Below are 14,228 nucleotides of genomic sequence, written 5' to 3'. Positions count from 1 at the left end.
GGGATGGCTAGGTGGCACAGTGAATAGAGCACCAGCCCTGGAGTCAGGAGGACCTCAGTTCAAATCTAGCCTCAGACACCTAACACTTATTATCTTATTATCTTAGGCAAGTCACCGAACCCCTCCCTCCCCCGACGGCCCAATTTTTTTTTTTTGTTCATATAGTACCTGGGTTTGTTTTGGCAGGTGTACTCCCAGGTATTTTATATTGTCTAGAGTTATTTTAAATGCAGTATCTCTTCTTTCAGGTTCTTTTTTGTGATTATATATGTGTGTGTGTGTTTATGTATATAAGTGCATATGTGAATATGTGTGTATGAATGCTGATGATTTATGTGGATTTACTTTATATCCTACTACTTTATTAAAATTATTGTTGCAACTAACTTTTTAGTTGACTCTTTGGGATTTTCCAAGTATATCATCATACCATCTGCAAAAAGAGAGTTTTATTACCTCATTCCCTATTCTGATTCCTTCTATTCTTTTTTCTTCACATTGCTATTGCTAAAATTTCTGATACAATATTGAATAGTACTGGTGACAGTGGACATCCTTGTTTCATACCTGATCTTACTGGGAAAACCTCTAGCTCATCCTCACTACAAATAATGCTTGCTGATGGTTTTAGATAAATGCTTTTTATCAACTTGAGGAAAAATCCATTTATACCCATACTTTCAAGTGTTTTTTTTTTTAATAGAAATGAGTATTGTACTTTATCAAAAAGCTTTTCTGCATCTTTGAGATAATTATATGACTTAAAACTTTTATTATATAATAAATTACACTGTTTTCCTTATGTTAAGCCATTCCTTAAATATCGCTTGGTCACAATGTATAATCTTTGTAATATATTATTATTGTTTTTTTTTTTAAAGCAATTGGGGTTAAGTAACTTGCTCAAGGTTACACGGCCAGTTATTTCTGTGGATGGTGCTAAGTATCTGAGCCTGGATTCGATCCCGACACTGGGGCCAGTGCTCTTACTTGCTGAGCCACCTGGCCACCCCTAAGCAATTGGGGTTAAGTAACTTGCTCAAGGTTACACGGCCAGGTGTTTTTGGGTGGGTGCTAAGTGTCTGAGCCTGTATTCAATCCCCAGGTCATCCCGACACTGGGGCCGGTGCTCTTACTCGCTGTGCTACCTGGCTGCCCCTTGTAATATATTATTGTAGTCTTTTAGGTAGCATTTTATTTAGGATTTTTGTATCCATATTCATTAATGAAATTGGTCTAGAATTTTCTTTCTCTGCTTTTACTCTTTCTGGTTTGAGTATAAGTATTTTATTTGTTTCATAAAAGGTGTTTGGTAGGATTCCTTCTTTGCCTGTTATTCAAAATAATTTATCTAATATTAGAAATTAATTGATCTTTAAATGTTTAATAGAATTTACTTGTAAACCCATCTAGTCATGGTGCTTTTTTTTCTTAAGAAGTTCATTTATGGCCAATACAATTTCTTTCTTTTTTTTTTTCTTAAATAAGTTTATTTAGATATTCTACTTCTTATGCTAATTTAGGCAATTTATATTTTTTGTAAAAATTATTTCATTTCATTTAAATTGTTAAATTTATTGGCACATAATTGGGAAAAATAATTCTTTATAATTGCTTTAATTTCATCGGTGGTATATTCACCTTTTTCATTTTTAATTCCAGTCATTTGGTTTTCTCTCTTTTAAAAAATCAATCAATGGTTTATATTTTATTGTTTTTTCATAAAACAATTCTTAGTTTTACTTATTAATTTAGTGAAGTTTTGACATTCAATTTTATTAATCTCATCTTTAATTTTTAGGATTTCTAATTTAGTGTTTAATTGGGGATTTTTAGTTTATTTTCTTTTTAATTGCATACCCAATCCTTGGTCTGCTCTTTTTCTATTGTTGATGTAAGCATTCAGAAATACAAAATCTCTTCTGATCAATGTTTTGTTGTATACCATAATTTTTGATATGTCTCATGCTTTTTTTTCTCACTATGTTCTTTACTGCTTTTCATAGGAATAGGTGTTATATTTTGCCAAAAGCTTTTTCTGCATCTATTGAGATAATAATAAGATTTCTGTTCATTTTGTTATTGATATTATCAATTATGCTGATAGTTTTCCTAATATTGAACCAGTCCTGCACTTCTGGAATCCATTCCACCTAGTCATAGTATATAATCCTTGTGATATATTGTTATAATTTTCTTGTTAGTATTTTATTTAAATTTTTTGCATCAAACTTCCATAGGGAAATTGGTCTGTAGTTTTCTTTTTTCTGTTTTTGCTCTTCCTGGTTTAGGTATAAGCACTGTATTTGTGTTATAAAAGCAATTTGGTAGGACTCCTTCTTTGTCTATTTTTCCAAATAGTTCATATAGTATTGGAATGAATTGTTTAGTAACTGGTGGAATTCACTTGTGAATCGACCTGGCCCTTGGGACTTTTTCTTAGGGAGTTCCTTGATGGCTTGTTCATATCTTTTTATAAGATGGGTTTAATTTTCTATTTCCTCTTCTGTTAATCTGGGTAATATATATTTTTGTAAATATTCATTCATTTTTACTTAGATTATCAGATTTATAAGCACACAGTTGGGAAAATAACTCCTCCAAATTGCTTTAATTTCCTCTTCATTGGTGGTGAATTCACATTTTCATTTTTTGATAGTGGTATTTGTTTTTTTTTTCCTTTTTTATAAATCAATTTAACCAATGGTTTATCTATTTTATTATTATTATTATTGCCTTTTTTTTTGGAGGGCAATTGAGGCTAAGTAACTTGCCCAAAGTTACACGGCTAGATTTTTGTGTGGGTGTTAAGTGTCTGAGGCTGGTACCGAACTCCGGTCTTCCTGATTCTGGGGCTGGCGCTTTACTCACTGCACCACCTGGCCACCCCTATTTTATTATTATTATAAAACCTGCTCTTAGTTCAATGGACTTCTTTCAATTTTATTAATTGCTGTTTTGATTTTCAGGATTTCCAATTTGGTGTTTAATTGGGGATTTTCAACTTGTTCTTTTTCTAGGTTATTTTTTTTTAGTTGCATGCCCAATTCATTAATAGGTTCTTTCTCTAATTTAACTGATGTAAGTAGAGATAAATTTTCCCCTAAGTACTGCTTTGACAGCATAACATAAATTTTGGTATGTTGTCTCATTGTTGTCATTCTCTTCAATGAAATTACTGATTGTTTCTATGATTTGTGCTTTGACCCACTTAGTCTTTAGGATTAGATAATTTAGTTTCCAATTAATTTTTAATCTATCCTCCCATGGCTCTTTATTGAAAGCAATTTCTATTGTATTATGATCTGAAAAGAATGCATTTAATATATCTGATTTTATGCATTTGGTTATGAGGTTTTTATGCCCTAACACATGGTCAATTTTTGCATGGGTGACGTGCTACTAAAAATCATATATTCCATTCTATTCCCATTCAATTTTCTCCAGAGGTCTGTCATATTTAACTTCTCTAAGATTCTATTCACCTCTTTAACTTCTTGTCTATTTTTCGGCTAGATTTATCTAGTCCTGAGAAGGGAAATTTGAGGTCCCCCACTAGCATAGTTTTATTTTTTACTATTTCCTCTTGTAACTCATTTAACTTCTTTAAAATTTTGGATTCTTTACAATTTCATATACAGTTTATATATTATATATAATTTATATATGTATGTGTATATATACATATATATATATAATTATATTTGTATATATGTTTAGTATTGATATTACTTCATGGTCTATGGTACTTTTCAGTAAGATGTAGTTTCCTCCTTATCTCTTTTAATTAGAGTTATTTTTGCTTTGGCTTTGAGATCATGATTGCTATCCCTGCTTTTTTTTTTTTTTACCTTAGCTGAAGCATAATGGATTCTGCTCCAGTCCCTTACCTTTATTCTCTCTCTCTTTCTCTGTTTCTCTCTGTCTCCCTGAGTGTGTGTGTGTGTGTGTGTGTGTGTGTGTGTGCTTCAAATGTGTTTCTTATAAACAATATATTGTAGGATTCTGATTTTTAATCCACTCTGCCATTCACTTCCATTTTATGGGCAAATTCATCCTGCTACCATTCACAGTTATGATTATTGGGTATTTCCTTCCATCCTATTTTCCCTTTGTTTTTCCTTCTCACTTTTTTCTTTTCGCCTTATCCCACCTCACAAGCGTTTTGCTTCCAAACCATCCGACCTTCTATCAGTTCCTGCTCCCTTTCTTATCCCCCTCCCCTCCTATGTTCCTATAGTGTAAGATAGATTTCTATACTCTACTGAGGGCATGTATGCTATTCCCTTTCTGAGCCAATTCCAATGAGACTAAGGTTCAAGCATTGATTGCTACCACCTCTATCTTCCCCTCCACTGTAATAGCTCTTTTGTGCCTCTTTCTTGTGAGATAATTTACTCCATTCTACTTCTCCCTTCTGCCAGTGCATTCCTCTTTCTCAACCCTTAATTTTTGTTTTTTGGATACCATCTCATCATAATCAACTGATACCCATACCTTCTGTCTATGTATACTACTTCTAACTGCTCTAATAGTGAGAAAGTTCTTAAGAGTTACAAATAACATTTTCCCATGTAAGAATGTAAAGTTTGACCTTTTTGAATCTCTTATGTTTTCTCTTTCCTGTTTACCTTTTTGTACTCTCGAGTCTTGTATTTGAAAAATCCAGTTTTCTGTTCAGTTCTTGTCTTTTCATAAGGAATGCTTGAAAGTTATCTATTTTATTAAATGTCTATTCCTTCCTCTCCCCTCTCCCCTGATTATATTCTATTTCAGTGGGTAGGTGATTCGTGGTTGCAATCCTAATTCCTTTGCTTTCTGGAATATCCTCTTTCAAGTTCTCCAGTCCTTTAAGGTAGAAGCTGCTGAATCCTGTGTAATCCTGATTATATCTCCATGATGTTTGGATTGTTTCTTTCTGGCTTCCTGCAGTATTTCCCCCTTGGCTGAGGAGCTCTGGAATTTGACTATAATATTCTTGGGAGTTTTCATTTTGGGATCTCTTTCAGGAGTTTATAGTGGATTCTTTTTATTTCTATTTTTTCCTTTGGTTCTAGGATATCAGGGCAGTTTTCCTTGAAATTTCTTGGAAGATAATGCCTAGGCTCTTTTTTGCTCATGGCTTTCAGGTAGTCCAATAATTCTTAAATGATCTCTCCTCAATCTATTTTCCAGGCCATTTTTTTTCCAATGAAATATTTCACATTTTCTTCTATTTTTAATTCTTTTGATTTTGTTTTATTGTTTCTTAATGTTTCATGAAGTCATTAGCTTCCACTTGCCCAATTCAAATTTTTAAGAAATTATTTTCTTCAATGAGCTTTTGTACCTCCTTTTTATTTGGCCATTTTACTTTTTTAGAATTTGTTTTCTTCAGTGAATTTTTGTACATCTTTTCCTATTTTTTTTTTTTGTGCTTTCTTTACCAAGCTGGTGATTTTTTTTCATGATTCCCTTGCATCATTCATGTTTTTCCCCAATTTTCCTTATATCTTTCTTGTTTGATTTTAGAACTCCTTTTGGAGGTCTTGCAGGACCCCTGAATTTGGGGCCCGACACCAACTCACACACATGTAGCTGTTGTGACATTGTTTCCCTCTTCTGAGTTTGTGTTTTGATCTTCCCTGTCACCATATGAACTTTCTATGGTTAGGTTCTTTGTTTTCATTTTCCAGCCTATTTCTTGACTTTTAACTTTATATTACAGTTGTGCTCTGCTCCTGGGGTGAAGGGTGCACTGGCTCAAACTTCAAGTTTTTCATGCTTTTGTTTTCATAGATAATTCTGGGGACCTGTAAGTTTTTGATTTTTCAAAGATGGAATGATTTAAGGAGAAGTGTTGTTACTGATCTCCTTGTCTGTGCTCTGCTCCGGAAGCAACCAAAAGCACTCTTTTCCATCCTGTACCTGTGACCCAGATCCCCACTCCCTTGTGGCTGCATGCTCTAGTGTGCAGAATCCTTCACCCAGTGCCAGCAAAGTATCCCCTGTAATCTTCTTCTGACCACTTGTCTGGCCCCCTTACTCTCTGTGGGCTGAGAACTCTGGGAATCAATGCTGCTGATTTAGGTGCTCCACAGCTTGCACTGGCTTGCTGGGGTGGGGCTGGCCTCACTGTTGACTTGTGCAGGGGCACGATGCCTTGCTGATGGCTCGCCTTCTGCTGGCTTGCCCAGGTCACCTAGGCCTGAATTCCACTCTTACTTCAATGAGACAGACCTTTCCTGTTGACCTCCTAAGTTGTCCTGTGATGGGAAATTGTTCATTCTCATCCTTTTGTCAGTTCTGCCACTCCAGAATTAAATCTGTGGTGTTATTTAAAATTTTTGCAGTGTTGAGTTTGGAGGGAAATTTGGGAGAGCAGTGAGTTCCTGCTTTAGTCTACCATCTTGGCTCCACTTCTTTTATTTTTTCCAGGAATATAGTGTAGAGAGGAATTATCTTTACATGATGGGCAATACACCACACAGGGCATTTAGTATTAGTAACTGGACTAAGATGATTTTAGCAACATAATAAAGTATTAGAATGGTACAACAGAAAGTTTTACTTCCCTTACTTCATACCTGACCGGGACTGTTTGTAGGAGCAATTTCTGAATGATAATGATAAACAATCACTTTGCTTGAGTAGTCTTTCTAAAGTGTCTTGAGAATACAATAATCTTTTTAGAAATCCTTAAATTGAAGATATCAAAAGGCCTCCCCTACATGGATCCCAACCTTGGGATCTTTGCCTTGAATGAAGAAAAGTGATAGGAATTTGGGGAATATTTATAGGAAAGCTTGAAAAAGACTTCACTTACCCCTCCTGATAATCCACAGAAACTCTTCTTTCTTTTGCCCCCAAAGAGATACACATTGTCAAAGTAGTTTAAACATAGATGTTAAATAAAAAAATCCTATAAAATGGAAATGCCCCTGTTGCTGAGCCATGATATCCAGGGGAAAGTCTAAGGGAACATAATGCATTTAAGATTAGGTCTTCATGACATGTGTAACTCAACTTGTGTCTGTTCTGGGAATGATCAGGCAGCAGCGTTTAGTGCTCACTATAATCATGGATACTGACTGATGTCATCTGGTTGGAACAACTTCTGCTACCATTCAATATCTTACTATTGCAGTGTTAGTAGACATGCTGGAACACTGTGTTATCACCTATAATGATGACATTTTAATTTTCTCATATCAAACCAAAGAGCACATGGACTGTGAGAGGTACACCTATGGTTATGGCCAAATTGTTTTTACTGTGGATCTAGGAAAAGGGAGGACTGCTAGATACAACTTATATTGAGGTCAGCAGTTCTTAAGATGGATCCAGCCTATTATATCTAGGTCATCCATTAATGGTTTCTGTTTTGGGGAGTTAGGACCCTTCAGTGAGTTCTAGGATTGGCAAATTATTTTATCACAAATTTAGCCTAGTTACTCATAGCTGAAAGAATCCTTGACCTGATTCCTGAGCAAAAACAAGTTATATATGACTGGAGGACAGAACAAGAACAGCTTTCTAGGCACTAACGTGGGCCTTTATCATTGCCTGCTTCTTTGATAACTTGAGCCAAATTTCCCATTTCATCTAGTAAAAAATGCCTCCAGGGTGGTATCAAGGAAGTCTTTAAATGAACATCAGATGCAATAAGATACTCCATGTCACACATACTTTATTTGCCTATGGCCTCTTACCCTATGCCATTTGATGGGGGGATGAAAGCAAGGGAAGCTTCAATGGGGAAATACTAGCATTACCATAAATTTGCAGAGATGTATCCTGGGGCTCAAGGAAAGAAGAAGCCCAAACCTATTTATTAAAGTCATATTCTTTTTACAATTATAGGCTATGTCAACCTAGGACAAGAGGGAAACTAAGGACACATATGTTATAGGGGAAAAGCATACACACGGACCATTTGGGAAAACTGGGTTTTTATCTGCTGCTATCTCCACTAGAAGATGGTTAGTCTTGGTCTATGTTTATCACTGTCAGAAAAGTCTTTGACACTGATTGATTTGCTTGCTGAAAGAGGTTATTATAGGACAAGATTTATGAGCAGTATCACATACAGAAATACAAATGCCAGAAGAGAACCACGTTCTAGGGAATTTCCCTCCCACGGGGTTAAAAACCCCTCCCCCGTTGCTCTTTTGTTTGACCATGCCTCCTCTGGGTAAGTCCATTTGTCACTGGCATAGGGAAGAAATTTGTCTATGTGTTCCTTGGAGATGAGGGATCTCTGGGCAAAGTAATCCTGAGTTTGTCCATGTTGGATTATAGATTACAAGACAGAACCTGAACATAGCCTTGAGCTGAACACATTATTGGGGGGTAAAGGCAGTTGCAGAGAACTTACCCCTAGACTAACTAACTAGGATCATGTCTCTTAAAGGATAATACCGAAAGGAGAAACTACCTTCTCCCCTGGAATGATTTTGCATGCATCAATTACTACCATCAAGATCTGTAAAGCTTGCAATTTCCCATAAAATTGGTAATTTGCCTTTGAGTTTTGAGGTAAAGGACATTCTTGAATTTAATTTCCATTTCAACAGAAAAGTGACCTATCCAATTTTCAGCAAATCAGCAGGAATCCTGAGTTTACATCTTATCACAATTTAGTTTCAAGGCAACTCAGAAAAACACTTAGAGAAGGTACAACAAAATTCAATGCAAATTGTACCATTGTCATGAGGGGAAATATGACTCCAAAATCTGATTAATTTAAATTCTTGTTACTTGCAAAAAAAACCCTTGAAAGAAATAAATTTATTTATTGATTAGTTTTCAAAAATAGCATAAATTTCATTTAAAATGTTCATGGAAAAGGGTAAAGAAACTCTAAAATTAAAGCAATTTTAGAAAAGCACTGGGGAGACTGCTGCAGTTCAGAGCTGACTGCTTGGAAGGGGATGAAGTTCAGAAACATGATATGAAATAATCCCCCCCCCAAAAAAAAAGGGAATGGATGGACTTGGAGTTGCTGGAGGTCTTAGAACCCACAGGATAATATGAACTTGATCCATTATGTAGCCACTGTACAATAAATTCTCTAAGTTGAAGGAGGACGAAAAAGAATGAATATAAGTGAATTACCACTGATCCTAGACTTGAGAGAGGCTCTAGGAACAGCTAGGAGGCACAGTGGAGAGAGTGCCAGGCCTGACATCAGGAAGATTCATCTTTGTGAGTTCAAATCCAGCCTCAGACATTTAACTTGGGCAAGTTTACCTTGGGCAAGTCATTTAACCCTGTTTGCCTCAGTTTCCTCATCTATCAAATGGACTGGAAAAGGAAATGGCAAACCACTCTAGTGTCTTTGCCAAGGAACCCCTAAATGGGGTCACAGAGTTAGAGACAACTGACAAGTGACTGAACAAAACCTTTAAAGTGTTATATGAATATCAGTTATTATCATGGTCTCAACAGTCTCACCTCTTCCTCCCCAAATCCCAGCTGCAAACTTGTAGCTCTAAGCTGCTGAAACAGTGAAAGAATATTCCTTGGTGAATTCAGCTGCAAAATCCCAATTCTACCTTTTACTCAACAACTGCTAAAATACTGTTAACTGCACAGAGCAGTTACCATGTTTACTTGTCAATGCAACAGCTGCAACTCCTTCCCTTTTGTGTTGTCTTGTTAGCATCTACAGTTTCCTAGTGAGAAAATCTGTGTCTTCTTTTTCTCCCTAATTTTAGGCCTCATTATCAAGTTAGTAGATTGGATTTACAGAATTTATTACAATAGACTACAAATAAGAGCTAATGAGGCCATAGGACTTACATGTAGGAAAATTGTGTTGTTTTTTAAAAAATTTATTTTCTCACTCTAAAATAGTATAGAAGAGCCCATTCTGTAAAATAATCTAATACATGAATATGGCAATTATTTCTTATAACGTGATTGATTTTAAAATTCTACCCATCACACAAAAGTTATCAATGCATAATCTGTGGTTATGTGATGTTTGAGGAAAATGATCTGTCCTTCCTATTTCTTGTCTAGAACCTTCTGTCATACTCAACACATTGTGCCTTGTTATCATACACGTTTATAAACACTTCACATTCTTCACAGGCCCCTTCTTTGTAGCTCTCCTAATGGATAGCACTGTGCTTTTGTACATATATTTTTACCAGCTGTTTGAGTTGGGTACATACGCACACACATGATGCCCCACCTGAATGACAACACTTCAAAAACCTTGCTTAGATGATAAACAAATGATCAGACAGAATATAAATGTTTCAGCTCAGTCTATTAGCAGTCTTAAACCACATTTCCAATTGCTGACATCTCCGCCTCAATGTTCCAAGGCAATGTCAAGTTCAATATGTCCAAAACCAAACCCATTATTTTCCCTTCTGAACCAATCTCTCCTGACTTTCATTCTGTGGCTTCTCATGTTCACAACTCTGGGGTTTTCTTTAACTCTCCTCCTTTATAGTTACTCGAGTCCTATTAATGTCACCTCTATAATATCTCTCCAACTATCACCTTTCTCTTTTGCTTCTGTCACTCTCTTAATGTAGGTTCTTATTGCCATTCATAGTTACTAGTGCAACAGCCTCCTTGAGGTTTCCTGTAATCCATTACTTCACTCTTTCAATCCATCTTTAAAATTGTTGTTAAAATAACCTCTCTTCTTTATGGATCTTGTGTCACTCTTCCACTCAAACACCTCAAAGTTATTCCTATTGCTTCTTCAGGAAACTGTTATGTTATCCAAAGTCCTCTAGAGCCTGGTGCCACCCTACCACTCTAACCTTATCTTATATTACTTCCATCTTTGCACTCTATGCTTTTGTTAAACTAAATTGGACAGTTCTTGCTTTACATAAATTCACACTACATAAATATGACTTTATGCAAAGAATTTTGAAAGAAATTCCCATTCCAAACATCTATGTTAACTTCACTGTACAGTATTGTGCTCTCTTTCTCTCTGCTCCTGGCCTTCAGTTCATTGTTCCATAGTCTCCCAAACTCCAGTGGAAAAAAAAACCACCCTAAAAAACCCTTGAATGCAAACAGAAGAAGAGCGTGTCTGGCCCCTGTATGTCTGTTTTTCATCCATCTGCACTCAGGTACTATCTTTCCCTGGTCCTTGTGTCACTTGTCCTCTCCCATCTGTACATCTGTATCTGTCCCCACATGTTCTTCCTCTTGGATCTGGCAGGCCCCCACATGGCTGGCCCTGGCCCCCATGTGTTCCTCCTGCTGCTCTCATTTCTCTGTCCCTGACCCCTAAGTTTGAACTGTGTGCCAGCTCCCTCCATTCAGAAATATGCAGGCCCCTTCCTGTTTTCTTCCCTCCCTTCCTCATGTCCATGGGCAAATTCACATTACATAAAAATCACTTTATGAACAGGTCTGTGAAATGGTCTACTTATGTAAAACAAGAACTGTACTTGCCCTCCGAAAAAAGAATTCACTCCTCTACCTTTGATTATACTGCTTACTAAGCCTGAAATTCCTGCTCTCCTTTTCCTGCTGAATTCCTATCACATAAAGGTCAATGCCACCTCCTCTGTATACCGTCATCTAATTTTTTCTCTGACCGTCCTCAAGGAAGGACCTTAAAAGCCTAGATTTATGCTTTCATAAATGGTTTTCTTTTCCTTTCACTGGACCTCTACTCTACCTGAGCTTACCATATAAGAGCTAGCATACTCCCATCCCCTTATACTCTACCAATCTTAGTGATTATGAACATATAGCTGCTAATGAACCAACCCCTTTTTCATTCTCAACTGACCCCTTCCCCAAACTATGTCCCACTCTAGATCTGTCCACGCCTTTCACTGTGTCCTCTGTAATGCTATAATTAACATAAAATGATAATATAACAATGACAAAAATCATAATAATTTTCTTTTCATCTTAACCCCTTTTTTTTCACTTCTTCCATCTAGTTCTGAGAAATGGCACAGGTCTCATGACTACTTTTCTCATTCCCCTTTCCAGTTCTAGCTATACTTTCTCTCATACTCCTAGACTCACTGATTACAATCAGTAGGGGAGTTTTAATATGCTTTACTTCCTTCTCATTGCCATTTCGAGACTTTCCTTCTACCATCTTCACTAAGCAACCTCTCCTTTGAGGTTCACCTCTAAAGTTCTCATTCAATCCAGATCCTAGCACTTGTTATCAATACGCCCATGATGTCCTGGGGATAAGATATCCAGTATGTGGCTCACAGTCTTTCTCTCCTCCCTATCTTAGACTCTCATACTAGGGGACTTCAACATATATACTGATACCCCCTCAAATAAACTAACTTCCTAGTTCTCTTATCTACCCAATTCTTATAGTCTACTCCTCTATTTCACCTCAGCTACATATAGATGGCATACCTCTGGTCATCCCATCACCCACCCTTGTTCATCAGCTCTGACCTTCATTTGTCTGATCGTAATACTTTACCGTGCCTCTTTGCCCATGCTTTAATTTGTACAGTGCTCCCGCACTTAAATCCAATTCACTCACAAGGCATGGCATCGCCATCCTGATGCCATGGTGCTCCTTGAGAATGAAGGACGAACAACAGCAACAACCCACTAGCCCTATTCTTTGTCCTTGCCACGACCTCTATTTTCACCATCTCTTAGTTCTTCCCCAGCCCATCATTCTTATATTGGTTTAACTCTCATGCCTTCCCTATCTTGACCCCTTTGTAAATAACTTCAACCCCATACTAGCCTCTACTGTCAAATTACTATCTCCATTGCCCTTTTCCCAATTACACCTTGCCAGATCACAACCCCATGTTATTTTCACCACCAGACTCCTTTGTTCCTATTAATATGCTACAGAATGAAGGAGGAGCAAATCATGAAAACGTGCTGATTAGATCACTAATAAATTGCTATCTAATCTTATTTCACAACTCACTACAGCAAGGCAACCATTCTATTCTCCACTAATTGATAAACTATCCTAGCCCACAACCAATATCAAATATTTTTGTCTCTCCTTAAGCCTCCTATAGAATCCTTCCTCTCATTGTCTAAGCCAAGAACCTTGCTTCATTCTTCACTCGAAAAACAAGGCCATTCACTGAAATCTCTCTTTTTCATTTCTGTCATCTCACATCATTCAGACTTCTTTACTTCCTTCCCAAAATTTCCTGCTTCACTCCTGTTTCTGATGTGGCCCTTTTTCCTGGCCAAGGCTAACTCTTCTACATGGATTCTTCATCCATCTCCCTCCTTAATCCTCTAGCATATTGCCCACACTATCCTCCTCATTCTCTCTCATCTTCCATTTTCCCTTATCTATTGGTTCCTTGCACGTTGCCACAAACTTACCTATGTCTCCCTCCTCTTAAAATACCTACTTCAATCCTCCCATCCTCACTAGCTATCATTTTGCATTTATCTCTCACTTCTCAGCTAAACTCCTTGAGAAAGTCATCTATGTTTGGTGCCTACATTTCCTTCTCTCATTCTCTTCTAAATCCTTTGTAATCTGAATTCTGGCATCATTCAATTGAAACTGCCCTTTCCAAAGTTACTCCTCATCTCTGAAAAGCCAGGTCTAATCTAATCCCCTCTTCTCACTCTTTATCTTTCCTGACCCCCCTCCTCAGCATTTGGCACTGTCGATCGCCCTCTTCTTCGATGTTCCCTCCTGTATACTCTCTTCTTTGGGTTTTGGTGACGCTCTCTATCAGCTTTCCTCATGCCACTCCAACTGCTCCTTCTCTGTTTCCTTTACTGGCTCTTTATTCGTATTAATCCCATTCACCATAAGTGTCCCCCAAAGTTCTGCCCTGGGTCCTCTTCTCTTTTTCCTGCACATAAATGGTGATCTCATCAGGTCCCATAAGTTCAATTATCACCTCTATGCAAATGATTCCTAGATCTATACATCCAGCCCTAGCCCTCTACTGAGTTATCGTTACATATCAACAACTGCTGTTTTGTACATCTAAATATTCTGTATTATATTCTGTATATATCTAAATGTATCTCAAATTCAACAAGTTCAAAACAATACTTATTATCTTTTTCCCAAAACCCTTCTTTCTTCTTAACCTTCTAATTATGGTCAAATGCAGCACTATCTTCATAGTTAGCCCAGTCTCACCCAGGAATCATCCTCAATTGCCCACTCTCACTCACTCCACATATCCAAATCCATGGTCAAATCTTGTTCTTTCTTCCTTCCTTCCTTCCTTCCTTCCTTCCTTCCTTCCTTCCTTCCTCTCTCTCTCTCTCTCTCT

At 37.0% G+C, this 14,228-nt stretch overlaps 1 protein-coding gene across 2 annotated transcripts in view; it reads right to left on the bottom strand.

The window, feature by feature from the left end:
• Window positions 1-14,228, bottom strand: part of STXBP5L (syntaxin binding protein 5L) — a 423,473-nt gene that overhangs the window by 51,097 nt on the left and 358,148 nt on the right. The window lies entirely within an intron of this gene.

This window comes from Petaurus breviceps, unplaced genomic scaffold (assembly GCF_028583685.1).
Source record: "Petaurus breviceps papuanus isolate PSGF00001 unplaced genomic scaffold, PetGlider_PUasm1.0 90792, whole genome shotgun sequence".
NCBI classification, from domain to species: domain Eukaryota; kingdom Metazoa; phylum Chordata; class Mammalia; order Diprotodontia; family Petauridae; genus Petaurus; species Petaurus breviceps.
Note: the sequence above shows the minus strand (reverse complement) of the source record. Positions and strands in the feature narration are given on the sequence as shown.